This window comes from Lissotriton vulgaris, chromosome 3_1 (assembly GCF_964263255.1).
Source record: "Lissotriton vulgaris chromosome 3_1, aLisVul1.2, whole genome shotgun sequence".
Taxonomy (NCBI): Eukaryota; Metazoa; Chordata; class Amphibia; order Caudata; family Salamandridae; genus Lissotriton; species Lissotriton vulgaris.
This window is the reverse complement of record NC_141689.1, coordinates 1,191,195,967-1,191,211,728: the sequence shown is the minus strand read 5'-3', so window position 1 is coordinate 1,191,211,728 and position 15,762 is coordinate 1,191,195,967.

Below are 15,762 nucleotides of genomic sequence, written 5' to 3'. Positions count from 1 at the left end.
AAAGAAACCGATAGTGGCCACACAGATGCAAAAGACAACACCACAATCTTCAGAGTCTACAAACATAACAGCTGGACCCTCATCGGTTCCTTTTTTAGAGAGGGACTTACTACCAAGCAAACCACCGGATGTCCCAATAACATCGACTGGAGACAAAAAACGAGAAGAGGAAAGGGAAAGGGAAAAGGAAAGGGAGAAGGACAGAGAACTACTGAAGAAAACAGGATTGAGAAGTCAAACCAAGATCTCATAATAAACATCTCAAGCTATACTCTCTCAAACTTCGAAAAAAAGATATTGAACAAAGGTATATCCTTCGTGACTACGTATCATACAAACGCATTGGAAATGGAGGTAGCACTATTTTAATTCATGAGAATTTTGAGACTGAAACACTTCTTCGCAGTCTTAAGCCCAACAACAGACACTGTGGAAACAGATAGACGTTTTAAACCCAAAAGTTATTTTATGGCCCCAACATCTCATAAGACTCTGGATACGTTTGAAACTCTAGTAAAAGCTGACATGAACAGGATCCAATTCAAAAGGAAAACAAGGAATCTCACACGTGCTGAATACAGTGCTCTCCAAAGGTTAGCAAAAAACAAAGACCTGGTTTTTCAGAGAGCTGATAAAGGTGGTGCACTAGTCCTAATGGACTCAACATTTTATACATCCAAAGGAGATGAACATGTACATAATGAGGAAACATACGCCAAACTTGGACATGATCCCACAATAAACATATCTCAAAATTTGGATGACATTTTGGATAAAGCGGAGGAACTAAACTGGATAGACAGTTCAACAAAGCGATACTTACGACAAGCTTTTCCACGAAGACCTAAAATATATTTCTTGCCAAAAGTTCACAAAAATCTGAGAGACCCTCCCTTCAGGCCTATTGTTTCAGGTTGTTCATCAATATTCGAAACTTTAGGCATCTTCATCGGCGCATATATGCAACCATTCATGCAAAAATGGGTTACATACATAGAAGACACGTCAGATTTCTTAAGGAGCCTAACAAACATCACAACGGTTGACAATGAAGAATGGACACTATGCTCCATTGACGTAGCTTCACTGTACACATCCATTCCCCACAAATAAGGGTTGGAGGCGATGGAATGGGCATTGTTAAGATCAGAGATATCAGAGGAACTGAAATGTTTAATACTACAATTACTAGAGTTCTGTCTCCAGAATAACTATTTCGTATGGCAAGATGATTTTTTTATCCAACTAACAGGTACAGCGATGGGATTCCCGGGAGCATGTGTCTATGCAAATATCTTCATGGCGAAATTCGAAAAGGACTACATACTAGAAGACCCCACATGGCAGGAAGGCACAGTCTATTACAAGTGCTACATAGACGACATTTTCATTATATGGAAACGATCTCCTGCAGAATTACTACAAAACATCAGAAGTCTAAACCTGGCTAACCCACGCATACAGTTCACTCATTGTGTGAGTGCCACTGCACTCCCTTTTCTAGATGTCCTTGTTGAATTACAAGATGGATCAATTCAAACCAAATTGTTTAAAAAAGAAACAGATAGAAATACGGCACTACTATATGAGTGCGCTCACCCAGCAAGCCTCATTAACAATCTTCCAATTTCTCAATTTATGAGAGTCAAGAGAATATCCTCCAACGACATTGAATGTACAAAAATCCTGGAGCAACAAAAGCAAAGATATCTGGACAGAGGCTACCCCATAAAACTACTAGAGGGTCATTTGGATAAGATCAAAAAAATCCCTAGGAAAGATCTTTCACAAAAAAAGAACAAGACCGAGAATAAAAGAATGGTATTTGTCTCGAAATACTCATCTGCATCTAAGGATATACAAAGAATCATTCTCAAAAGATGGGAAATCATTAAAGCGGAAAAAGATTTTGAAACACTTTTTCATGATAGACCCTTATTTGCATATAAAAGATCACAGAATCTGAAAGAACTACTTAACAAACCAAACAGCGATGACACAACAGAAAAAAGCATCTACAAAGGGACTCAAAAATGCTACAATTGCAAAAATTGTAACAATGTCATACCCGGCGACACTTTGTATCATCCACGCACAGGAGAAAAAATACAACTAAGGCATACCACGAACTGCAACTCTGAACACGTAGTATACCTAATAAAATGTCCATGCAGTCTGATATACGTCGGAAAAACAGACAGAAAATTGAAAATAAGACTGACGGAACACAAAAGCCGTATCCGCAACAAAAATCTAACAGCACCCCTGGCAAAACACTGGATTGAATCTGGGCACTCCATAGCCCAATTAAGATTCCAAATCATAGAAATGATTCCACAAAGGCTAGGGATAGACAATGCTAAAATTCTCCTTCAAAGAGAGACATTCTGGATACGCAAGCTTCAAACCCTTACCCCAAATGGGTTAAATGACAAGCTGGATCTCATTTGCTTTCTATAGAAACTTACACTTCTTAAGTCCGCTTTACACAGACAACTTTTTAAACTTAATGATTCTCAATAGATATACACCACAAGGTATACACAACAACACTTTACACCACACGCTTGTGATGCTATGCCTATACAAATATGTATAATAATGCAGAGTCTTTTTATAACATAAGACAAAATAGAATGGAAATAGGCAGGAAAATCTTATCATTGGAAACCCACAATGTATATCACCAGAACATATCACTAAGTACAATAAACAGATAAGAAATGCACAAGCCATTATCTTCAAGACCAAAATAACATGCATTTAAAATTAATACTGGATAACATATGTTTTCATTTTCACTATCTCTTTTTCTTTTTCTTAAACATCTCAACATTGCCAGTTTTTCAGGGAGATAACATGATTCGAAACCTTTCACTGTTTATTGTTCGTAATACACGGAATCTATAAGTAAATCCGCTAACCAACGAATTGCTCATTAGAAAAAATTGTCCTTCGACCATTCAAAGATGGCGACCACTTTTACGACGTCGGATATAGTCAAATATTTCACTCGCTATTTTAGACTCATATTCCATCTAAGTTCATATCACAAATGCTTAAAATACATAATTGTCACGTACAGAGCTCTATATATCTTCTTTTACAATAGTGGTTAATGCTCGAGTATAGCGCGAGTCCGTTTTCAGTAGTTACGCATGGAGCCCCTATTATAACAAACGACGGACTATGCGCTTGCACACAAACATTCGGAAACAGACGCTGCGACGGGTTACTACAGAATCTCGCTCCGGTAAGGATTGTTAAGATCCCCCTTTCTCGCTTATTAACCCGAATCTTAACACGCTGGCCAGCATCTGATAATATATCATTCCGTTGACAGATCTGCCCGAACTTAAAGCACAAGATGAGTCTGACATCGTTCACATAAGACTCACAGGTAAACCTTATTTTTTAACATCCTAGAATTACTAGTTAAACGCATATCTCCGTATTATACGTAACACATGACAATCTTTTCTTCTTCTACATAGGCTCTCGATTAAATGAGAATATAAATAAGGTGAGCACCATCTAATATTATTTTTAGCACTCAAACTAATAGCTGCATGTGCTCGAGTCTCCTTTGACATTCTCCTACCATTTTTCTTTCATTATTTATTTATTTATTTATTTATTTAAAATCTTATATAGCGGGCAGCTACCCTAGGGCGTCCCGGCGCTTCAAGACAACATCGGATGGTAAAGGGGACAGCATCGAGGCGTTATGCCGGAAACAGGAAGGTTTTAAGACCCTTGCGGAAACGCAGTGTGCAGGGCTCAGCTCGAAGTTTTTGAGGAAGCGAGTTCCAGAGCTTTGCCGTGGTAAATGAGAATCTTCTCCCACCAGTGCGGGCCTTTTTGACTCTAGGCACCATCAAGAGATGTTTCGTGTCTGACCGCAGCGTTCTGCCAGCTTTGTAGGGAGTCACTAGATTTTTTAAAATAAGGGGACCTTTGCCTGCAAGAATTTTATGAGCGGTACAGAGTGCTTTAAAGGTCACTCTCTCCCGCACGGGGAGCCAATGCAGTGCCTTCAATGCCGGTTTCGCAGATTGCGTCCTCGGAATGTCCATGAGCAGCCTTGCCGCTGCATTTTGGACCTGTTGAAGAGTCTTAAAGGTTGATTCAGGGGCGCCCAAAAAGATGGCGTTACAATAATCGAGTCTAGATGTTATGAGACCCTGAATCAGCAGCTTCCTCGATGTTACCGGTAGTAGGGGGAAGATTTTCCGAGCCGACCTGAGCAGGGCATAACATACTCCTGCTGTTTTCTTGGCTTGGGTGCGGAAAGACAAGTCTGGTTCCAGCCAGACTCCAAGGCTTTTGATCGCATCTTTGGGGGCCGGGGGATCGCCCATACATCCCGGCCAACTAAGCGGCGGGAGAAGGGTAGTTTTACTCCCCAGCAGCAGTATTTCCGTCTTTGAGCCGTTTAACTTAAGGGAGGAATCTCCCATCCAAGTGTGAACATCTGCCAGGCAGGAGTTCAGGATGTCAGGATTGTCGGCCAGATGTGATAAGGAAACCACTAGCTGCGTATCGTCAGCGTAGCTGACGATTTTGATGTCATATGGGGATACTACGTCCTCCAGGGGGGCCATATATACATTAAATAATGTGGGGCTCAATGACGAGCCCTGTGGCACTCCGCACTGGAGGGGAATGGATTTGGATCTCTCGGGGCCATCCCACACCTGGTAGGAACGATTCAAGAGAAAAGATCTCAGCCACTGCAGGGCCACCCCGGAGATTATAGACTCTAAGCAGTTAATCATACAGGTAACACGGTATTTTACAAAGAAAACTACTGTTTAATAAGGTTAACAAACATTTTGTACCTAAAACAAGACCTTAACTTTTCTTTTGCTTAGGTTATCTTAAAAACAACCCGGATTATCACAACCCATACACCTTGTTTCATCAGCGGTAAGGAGCGTACATAACACAGAGATTAAGTCCCTAGATATTTATGCATCATTAGTAATAAGATTCCTTTCTCTCTCTTTTTTACATACAGACCCCTGACGAAGGGGCTCTCGCCCCGAAATGCATTGGGTGTAGATGAAATGCAATAATATTGAACTGTATGAATTATGCTTGTAAATGATATTCTGAAGTCAAAGAATATGTTTCGTAACAAATGAAAATTGAAAATGAATGCAATGATATTTTTTGTTGACTGTACTGAAAAAATTTAAAAAATGTACTAATGTTCAAATCAAACTGAGTAGTGCGTACTGGTGTCCTGGTTCACTACCAGGCCATATACACATGGAAATAGGGCTAGGCACAGGGCTGGCTGCACGTCAAATGGCGATATGGCAATCCTGGGCGGATGAAATGTCATCATTGCGTTGGTACTAGTGGTGTTACACAGTGGCAGTTGCAGCGTCTGAAAAAAAAAGAAAATGAAACCTTGTTTGTCCTTACCGTAGCATTAGAACGGTACGATAGAGAATATAGCAGGTGACAGTACACTAGAACAGTGCCACAATGTAGCCTAACATATGGTAAAGTATTGAAAGTATAACTAGTACTTGCGTTGAATTTCTTTGACATTGGCTACTACTACAAGAAATAGTACTGAAGCTGAGTAAGTCTAGAATATTTCCTCAGATTCCTTCACCAGCCTGTTGCTATGACCTTATCTTCCCCAGTAAGTGTGTGGAATTATTGCTGTCATTTAGTCACACATAAATCAAAACCACACATCCCGGGGGAAGAGGGTTAGGGTTTGTAAAATGGAAGGGAATGGGGGATTTTGGGAAAGTTTTTTTGAGAGAAGAAAAAAAAGCACAGCATGGACAAACAATAATTGAAGATAAAGAAATCTTTGGGTACAAAGCTAACCATAAATCTTTTAAGTGACATAAAGGAAGTGCATGCACTACTGCATGCATTGTTACTGAAAAGTAAGTAGTACTTTCGACAACCGTGAATGACAGAATGCGACAGTACAGGGCTGCAGCGTTTTCACTTGCCTATCTCTGCACTCAGAGAAACACTTCTTACATTAAATTAGGTTTAAAAAATAGCTGAAGTAAAACCTATAGCATGGCTGTAGGGATCAATTTAGAAGCAGAGAGAGATCCAAGAAATGCAGAGTCACACTCATAGAAGTTCACAGCAATAACATTACTTAAAAAATAATTTGAAAAGAATGGATACTGTATCTGTATGTTGTTGTAGTTGTCCTGTTGAATTTGGTAAGTAAGTTGCACGCATCAAACCATTCCTCTAATTAGCGGCACTCCTCCATTCCAGCTGACGCTTCGTCCATCAATGTTGGTGACCAGAAGACACCCTGTCCACTGCCTGCCTGGCGGATGCTGAATTGCGGCTCGCTAATGTGAAGCCTGACTTCATCCTTTTTTTCCCATTGCACAGACTGAAACCCGGCCTGTAATTATTGATGGAAAAACAGGAAGTGATATATTACAACACCACTGATAAATAAATACAAGGTATGTACGCTGTGTAGTGCAAAAAGTCACACTTTGAGTTTCCTAATAGACAGTACAATATTTTTGAAAGTGCGTACTCTGTCTGAGTCTCCTTTTGAAGGATAAATAAGTATGGGCAAATTAATTTAGCGGATCTTTCCCCTCAAGCTAGGTGTAGTGTAAACTGTGTTTTAGAACAAAATTAGACCTTCCCAGCAGTGCTCCCACCCAGACCCTTACTAAAGCCAGTCGCAAAAATGTAAAAGACCCCCAATCAGATCTAAAAAAAAAAAGGCCTAGTAGAAAACTGGTGACAAAACGTACTTTGAAAGTAAAAGTAGGCCTAAATCCCCCCTTACCCACCGTGGATTGTATTCAAACCACTTGCAAGCAAGCAAAAGTATCCATACCCATCATCGCTCCAAGACTCGCAAACCCCCCCACAAACAGCCCCCCACCCAAAAACATGCAATACAAATACTGCTAACCCTAACAAGCCCTAAGTTAAGAATAGTGGCAAACGCTTTCTTTAACTCTGCCAAATCCCCCCTTTCCCACCATGGATTTTCTTCAAATCACTTGCAACCAAAATTGCACATTCCCACGAGTGCTCTAAGACCCCATAACTCAGTTGCAAAAATCTAGAACACCCCGAAACACATGAAATCCTGCTGCTAGGGCTAACCCTAACGAACCCTAAGTTACAAAAAGTGCCAAAAGGCTTTTCCGCATGGATTTTCTCCAAACCAGTTTTATCCGGTATTAGACCTTCCCAGCAATGCCCCAAGACCCGCCAACCCACCCGCAAAAAAGCACAACACCCCCAAACAGCCAAAAAGGAAAATCCCATACTTACAATATTTATCGGCCTTCGGTCCAAACACGCTGTGCAGCTAGGTCATAACTCCCGTTTTCCACCATGGATTTCCTGAAAAGCAAATGCAATCAAAATTAGACTGTGCTAGCAGTGCTCCAAGACCCCAAAACCCACCCACAAACACCCGGAATCCCCCAAAGAGCACCTCAAAGACAAGCAAGTCAGCAAAAACGCAAAAATAATTTCACCTCTGATTTCGTCCAATCCACTTTTATCCGGTATTAGAGCTTCCCAGCAATGGCCCCAGAGCCGTTAACCCAGGCGAAAACAAGTAAAAGACCCCCAAACAGCCAAAAAGCAAAAGTACAAAAATGGGGACTTAGTCATTTTCATGGCAATTTCCAAAATCACTCCGCGCGCGCTCTGCAGCTAGGCCCTAACTCCCCTCTGCCACCATGGATTTGCTTCAAACCTCTTGCAATCAAAAGTATCAATAGCCAGCAGTGCTCCCAGACCCCGAAACCCACCCACAATTGCCAGGAAGCCCCCCAAACAGGCCCCCGAAAACGCTACATTGAGCGAAATGTCAGAAATAGCAAAAACTTTTTCCTCATGGATTTTGTCCAAACCACTTCTATCCGGTATTAGACCTTCCCAGCAATGCCCCAAGACCCGCCAACCCACCCGCAAAAAAGCACAACACCCCCAAACAGCCAAAAAGGAAAATCTCATACTTACAATATTTATCGGCCTTCGGTCCAAACGCGCTTTGCAAGGTCATAACTCCCGTTTTCCACCATGGATTTCCTGAAAAGCAAATGCAATCAAAATTAGACTGTGCCAGCAGTGCTCCCAGACCCCAAAACCCACCCACAAACACCAGGAAGCCCCCCAAACAGGCCCCTGAAAACATGATAGTGAGCAAAAAGTCAAAAATGTTTTCAAGTCCGATTTGGTCAAAACCAGTTTTATCCGGTATTAGACCTTCCCAGCAATGCCCCAAGACCCGCCAACTCACCCGCAAAGAAGTAGAACACCCCCACAAGTGCAGAGTCTTTCTTCATTGGGCGAAATCCAGCCCTCTGCTTTGAGGGAAATAGGAGTCTGGAGGAGGAGGATAGAGGAGCATTTTCTTGTGAACTTGTGAACCTGAGGAATGCAGACTGCGGCACCTTCAAATCAATAAGCAAATAAGTGAAGACAGTTCTGCTGATGGGCTTGTTTTTGTGATTAGGTGATTAAAGTTTTAATTATATTAACTGTGCAAAACAAAGAAAGACAGACACACAGGAATGAAAGTGAATAAGGACGAAAAAGAAAATTATTGATTCATTGGCTCATTTTCAGGGCTCGGTGTCAGGGAATAAGAGTTCGTCCTCATACTCTGCGAATTCAGGCAGGAGTAGGTCAGTGTCACCTAACAGAGAAGAAATTCCCTCTTCTAAGTTGCTGTCCTCCTCGTCTTCTTCCGGCGTGTATTCTCGTACTTTGTAATATGGTGGTATGAGGTGCTGATTCATCTTGATCATTGTTAACCTCTCCACATTTTTGGGCGAGAGGCGGGTCCGTTTGCAAGTTACAATGCCACCAGCAGCACTGAAAACACGTTCAGAAGACAAGCTTGCGAGTGGGCAAGACAAGTAGTTCATAGCCAGGTTGGAGTTCTGTGCCCACAATTCTTTTTTCCCATGCCAATACGCCAATGGGTCAGCATTAACATAGACCTCTGTTGAGTCATTCAGATAGTCCTGCACAATCGACTGAAGGTTCTCCAAGGTTCCTCCACTTTGCTTACTTTTTGCTGGAACCTTTTGAGAACCAAACCCAAGCTGAGTTAGCCAATCCTCTTCTTCACCCAATGTTACTGTTGTGTCTGGTGCAGATGATCCGGTTGCCGGTGTCTTTAACGGCTGAGAGGTCACTTGTGCCACAGCCACAGGTGCAGAAGTGGATTCTTTTGACTGGGGATGGCCTGCTGATGCTGATGTACTGCCTTTTCCTTCAATTTGCTGCCGTTCTCTTTCAAAACTCATGGCTGACAATGCTAGCCAACGTTTGTACTTTGTAACATCTTCATCACCAAAAGGAAAGAATGCTCTGCCTGCCAGCGCCTTTTTGTAGCGTGGATCCAGAATAGTAGCACAAATGTAATGCTGTTCTGAGTGGATCATTTTAAGACGTTCATCGCCAAGTAGGCGCTCTAATAATTTCTCCGCCAAAACAAAAGCGTCTTGCTTTTCTTCATCTTTTTGAAACATAGAAGGCACCGCCTCCAGTTGGTGCTCCAGCATGCGCAACAATGGGATAGCTTTTCCCAAATTACAGTCCTCCCTGCTGACTGCACGCGTGAAGACCTCAAAAGGAGGAAGCATGTCTGTCAGGCTTTTAACTAGCTTCCGTTGCGCCGCATCTAGCCTCAGGTCCTTCTGAGCTGTACCCAGTGTTAAGAAATACTGATTGAGTACCGTATACTGCTCATACAGACGCTCAAGCATGTAGAAGGTTGAGTTCCAACGTGTTGGCACCTCCTGGATGAGTGATTTCACTGGCATTCGACGTTCATGTAGCAGGCCCCTCAGCTGCTTCCGGGCCTTAAAAGAATGGCTGAAATGGTTGCACAATCTTTGGCAGGTAGCCACTAACTCGCACGCTGGACTGTCTTCTTCACTCAAGAATTTTTTAACAACCAGGTTTATACAGTGCGCCAAACACGGCACTCTGAAATAGTTACCCAGCTCCATGGCCTTAACTACATTGGCGCCATTATCCGTGGAAACATAACCAATCTGGCGTTTTTTTTGGAGACAGCCAGTGAAAGACCTTTGTGTTAAACTCATTCAAAATGTTTTCTGCTGCATGACGTTTCTCCAAGCCAAACATGGCTAGTGTTGCATGTTTCCGAACAGCTTTAAAAGCTTGGTCCGGGTCAACACCAGCGTTTAGCTTTGCTTTAACCCCTGAAAAAGAGACCCAGTGTGCAGTGATGCACATGTAATCAGTGCCTGCGGCACTGGTCCACGTGTCTGTTGTCAGATGTATAGTGTGAACAGCACTCTTCTGCAAAGCTGCCCCAATCACCTCCAGCACATCTTCATGTAGTGCTGGAACCACAACTCTGGAAAAATAGAACCGGCTAGGAACCTTCCATTTAGGGCAGAGCGCTGCCACTAATTCTAGAAAACCAACCCCTTCTACAAAAGAAAAAGGGAGAAGGTCCAGAGCTAGCATTTTAGCCAGCTTAGTGTTATACAGACGCGTCAGTGGGTGCTGGCGTTCATATGGCGCGTCTGAAAACAACATGGTTCTAATGTTGGCCTGGACCATTTTACGGGATGATGATGATGACTGCTTCGACCCAGTTACGCTCGCTGATGAACTTTTTCGCATTGGTGTCTCACTCTCTCCCACACTCTTAGTGTGGCTCACAGGGGGCGTGCTGACAGGGGTACTGGGTGTAAGTGAAGTGTTTGACACTTCTTCCTCCTCGTGATCATCAAATAAAACATCAACATTTTCTTGACTTGCAATTCGGGCTTCCTTCATCTCCTTTAGGTGCGCAAACCATTGGACAGCGTGCTGTCTCTTAAGATGACCTCTCTGGCCTCCGGTCCCATAGTTGGTACCAAACTTACCACGACTAACTGCAAGCTTACAAATGCTACAAATGGCTATGTTTTCCTTTTTTGGGCAAACACTAAAGAAGTCCCAAACTGCAGACTTGAAATGTCTGTGGGGGCCAGAGGAGGCGATACTGGTGGTGGTCATGCTGCTAATGCCAGATGAAGTGGAGGATGCGTATTGCCGAACTTTACTACGTTGTGCACTTTCACCACCACTAATTGAGGTCGAGGTGGATGGAGGTCCCTTCTGGCGAGGAAGAAATATGGAAGCGGTAGGTGGTGGTGTACTAGTTAACTCCAATGATTGTGCTGTTCCCATTGCCTCCTTGTCGACAACATCATCACGCTCAGCAGCTTTTCGGGCTAGGGTCAAAATGTCTGTTTGCTGCATGCCCGCTGGGGCTGCAGTGACTTTTATGATGACTGCGTCATCGTCGTGAGAGTCTTCATCAGCAGGAGTATACGCCACTTCTTGTTGAGTGTCATCACACTCCATAACTATGATACTTTCGACGACCTTCCTTTTACGCTTAGCTACCTTTGTCAGATCATGGTGTGCCTCACTCTCAGACGGCAGTGATGGTTCCCAATTTAGATCCGTATCATCAGAAGGAGGTGGGCTTGAAGAAGATGTAGACACCACCCTTGATCTTTTCCTTGCTAGGGATGTGGAAGACAATGAATGATCATCAGGAGGAGTGGCTTCCTCAAATGATACCTCAGCTTGATTGTCGATTTCCTGATCTGCCCCTACTTCGGGAGGAACAACTATTGTGGGCACTTGTGCCCCTCCATGCACCTCTGCTTGCGCATCTCCTTGCGCTGCCTCTCCTTCCACATGTACTTGGGCTTGTACTTGCACATGTGGTTGTTGTTGCGCTGTGGTTGTTCAACACTCGTCAGATGAGTTACAACAACCTGTGTTGATTGAGGGACATTGCTGCTACTTTCTTGCGATGAGCCAACATCACTGGTCGATGGTGATTGAACAACTAGACTAAGTGCCTCTGCAGCACTCAAGGGCTTGGACTTAAGTTGGCGTGGTGGTGGTGGTGGCACTGAGCCCAATGGAGCTGGGGTGCTGCTCCCAGCTTGGTCCCCAGCAGATCCCCCTGCTGCTGCAGGCGTACTTTTTTTTTACTCCCAAAAAATGTGGCGGGCGGCACACCAGTCTCCTTGGTAACTTGCTTCTCCTGCTCCTTACTGGCAACGTTCTTGCTAGAGGGGCTACGGGGAACTTTATTTGATGGCCATCTTCTTTAGAGGTCAGAACAGCAGGCCGCAGTTGCACGAGTTGCAGAAAACCACAGAAAAATCAGCACAATCCCATGCCATCCATGCCCTCCATGATGTGTAAATTCAAGACACCCCACAGAAAGACTAGGCCCATGCACCACTCACTACCCCTGGTCAAAAGGCCCCAACAACAGCCCAAAAATCGAAAATTCCAAAATTGTAGTTGCAGCAACTGTAATGCCCCAAACAAACTTACTTGTGAAATTTCTAATCCAAGAGTGATCCAAAGAAAGTCAAAAAGGCCTCAAATCCAAATATCCAGCAGCATCCACAAAAAGTAATCCTTCCAGGTTAAGATCCGAATGAAAGTGACCAGCACATGAAGAAAGCACTGGGAGGAGCCTGCTGGACAGGAACAGGAAATTGGAGACTGTGGGGCACTTCCTTCCTCCCACCCCCCCATACCCCCCCACCCCCAAAATGGACTCCTTGCAAAAAAAAGCGCAGGCAAATGTCAACCTGAGGAGTTATTCTGATAAAAATCATCATTTTCAGAAGGTTTATGCTGCTTGCTGGTGGATTTCTTGTGCAGAATTGCAAATTCTGTATTTCGCGAGTGCGAGATTGTTGCTGCCCGCCGCATCTACGTGTTCGCAATTGCGAACTCTCGCAATGCGTGCTGTGCAAGGTGGCAAGTCGCGATTACGTAGTCGCGGTCGCCAAACTCCCGCGGGATCCCCCAGCAAGATCCAAAATGGCGCAGCACTCGCAAAATATCGAGAAAAACAACTCAGCAAACGCTGAATGATGGTAAGTGAACGCCGCGCGCCGCAATATTGTATCACCAAGCAAAAAAATCCGCCGCGTGCGAATTTGCGGATTTTCGGCAAATTCGCGAGAGTTCGCGGATTACGAATTTACCAAAAATCCACAAAATCCGCGAGCGGAACGGATTTTACGCCCATGCTTAATTGTATTTTATGCGTTCTGAAAGTATGTAAAAATCACACAAACATGTTATCTTCAATTGAATGTTCAATTATGTTTTATTCAAAGAATAATCATGACAGTGATTACTGGTGAAGGTTGATATGCCTTATTGAAACTAACAATTGCATTTACCCTTCGTTATTATTGATCATTGCATTTATGCACATATTTAATGAGGTTTTTAACATGTGGTTCGTTCTTCCTGTAAGATGGTGTAACCTTGAAAATGCAAATAGATCTGTTTCATCTAAAGTAATACCCCCTCATATTATCATGTGTTCTCTAGTATAGGTGGGGGCCACTGTGATTTGGAGGGTCGTGACCCTTTGAGATCAAATGTGATTTTGTGATGTCATCCAAAGTATTGCTATCTGCCTAATGTATATATTTGTAAAGAAATGTGTAGTATTTAGTTGTGTTTGTTTATGTAATATATGTATTTTTCGTATTACAAAGAAAAAGCACTGACTGGAGAATCATTTACTGATTGTCATTACTGTGTCCTAGCGCATGGTGATTACTAGCCCACACCACCTTCCCGGAGTAGGGCTTTGACTGCACTGCTTCAGTACCCTGAGAGAGTGAATCGCTACAATGGGATGCTTGGTTCCCAGTAAGGGAAAGTTGTGGACCTATTACTTTTACAGACCTCACATCCTGCACAACTAATAAATTAATTTCCTACACCAATAGTATTGTGTTTTCTCATCGTTATGTACCTTGGTATGCTGCAAAAGTGACACGGTACACCACGGCCCTACTTAGCACTAAGATTTTGTCCCTTATTAGAACATTGGAATGTTGGTAGCTCCATTAAAAGCAATGGAGTGCTCCGGGCTTATAATGGGTGGTATAAGCCCAGAGCTCCAACATTCTAATGTTTCTTTATTCACAGCTCTGGCTGTGAAGAAAGGCTTCGGGGAGCCTGAGGGGATTTCAATCCCCTCGCGCCCCCCTGAATGCTTTGTTTTATTTGTTAGAACATTCTGCCCTCTAGTGGCAGAATGTTCTAATAGCCGTATAGTCCTTCGTAGCAGGGCTATACTGGCTTTTAAAGTCCCTCTGCTTTGATAAAGTCCCTCGCCTTCGGCTCAGGTCTTTAATGGTGCAGCGGGCCTTTAATAGCCGGTATAGCTCGCTACGGTGGGCTATAAGGCTATATTACTTAAAAACAACTGAACAAATGCAGATCAAATAACAAAAGGAACATTTCCACACCATAATATGTTATTCCTGCCAAATTTCATGTAAATCCGCTGAGCCATTTTGTTGCTCAATCTGTATGAAGAATGCAAAAACAACAGTTGATGGACAGAAGGCAGAACAATGTCATACATTCACCCCAGTACAGAGATCTGGGCCTAAATCCATCGTTTTTTGCTCACCATGCCATTCCAGTTTGGACCCAGCCATATGCAAATCAGTCTTGACCCTGCACCCAATGGGAACATTCCAGCCGGAACTGCCAGACCAGGTCCTCCCTGGACTGGAAACAAGCATCCTAGGACCGGTTTCGGGCTTTCAGCCCTCATCAGCCAGTATAGGTTGACTTGATACACAGCTGAAGCAAACAATTGTCCTGCTGTCAAAAGCAAATGATTTACATGTAAAAAGATGGGTCACTTTTCGAGAGTGTGTAAAATGTCGAAAACTCTAAGGTAGAAGAGACCTGTCAATGTAGTGAGCAAAAATGAAATGGCAGATTAGGAGGGGATGACGGTGAGAGTGAGGAAGAGGATGTAAGAGCTGTGGTGGTGTGTGGGATGGAACCACATTATGTGATTGGTACAAGGGGAAGAGCGATATATATTGCCCTCCAAAGTTTATGGAAGCAATGTGAATGTTTGGGCAGATTTCTGTTCCCTGTTTACAGTCATCGATAAACCCACTTGGGAAGGTTTGGAGGTTCACAAATTATGTCCAGCTGAACCAGAAGGGTATTGTGACAATACATTGCCAATTATAGGTTATTTTGTGACAGAGTTGGGAATTCAGGTGAGGAAAGCAGGAGGGAAGATTTATGTAGTTGAGAAGGACAGGTTTTTGTTAGGTTGGAAGGAGCAATGTGCTTTGGGCATGGTTCGTAATCCTATTCACACTAAGCAAATATTCTTGACAGAATCACTAGCGGAGAATGAATGGGTCATCATGTTTCCAAATTTGTTCATAAAAGAGTTAGGTTGTTTGAGGAATTTTAAACATTGTATTGTAATTAAAGAAAATGTATTGGCCAGAGAGCACAAAGTGAGAAACATGGCACTTGCCTTAAGAGGGTTTCTTAAAAAGGAACTACAGGGGTTGTTTAAGGAAGAGGTGATTGAACCCATTGAGACTTCGGAATGGTTGAGTCCACTTGTTATCGTAAAGAAACCCAATGGAAATATTCACAAGTGAGTCAACCTCAGGGAACTAAATGAGTGTATTTGAATCGATTATCATCCCCTTCCCCGCATAAAGGAGATGCTGGCAAATGTGAGAGATGAGAGGTGTTTCACTACCTTGGATTAAACCAGTGCTGATCATCAGATGCATCTGCAAGAAGCATCCAGACCTTTGACCTCCTTCATAACACCAGAAAGAGCATACCAGTTTTATGTGCATGCCCTTTAGGCTGACCTCCGTGCCAGCAGTCTTTTAGAGGGTGATGCAAGGT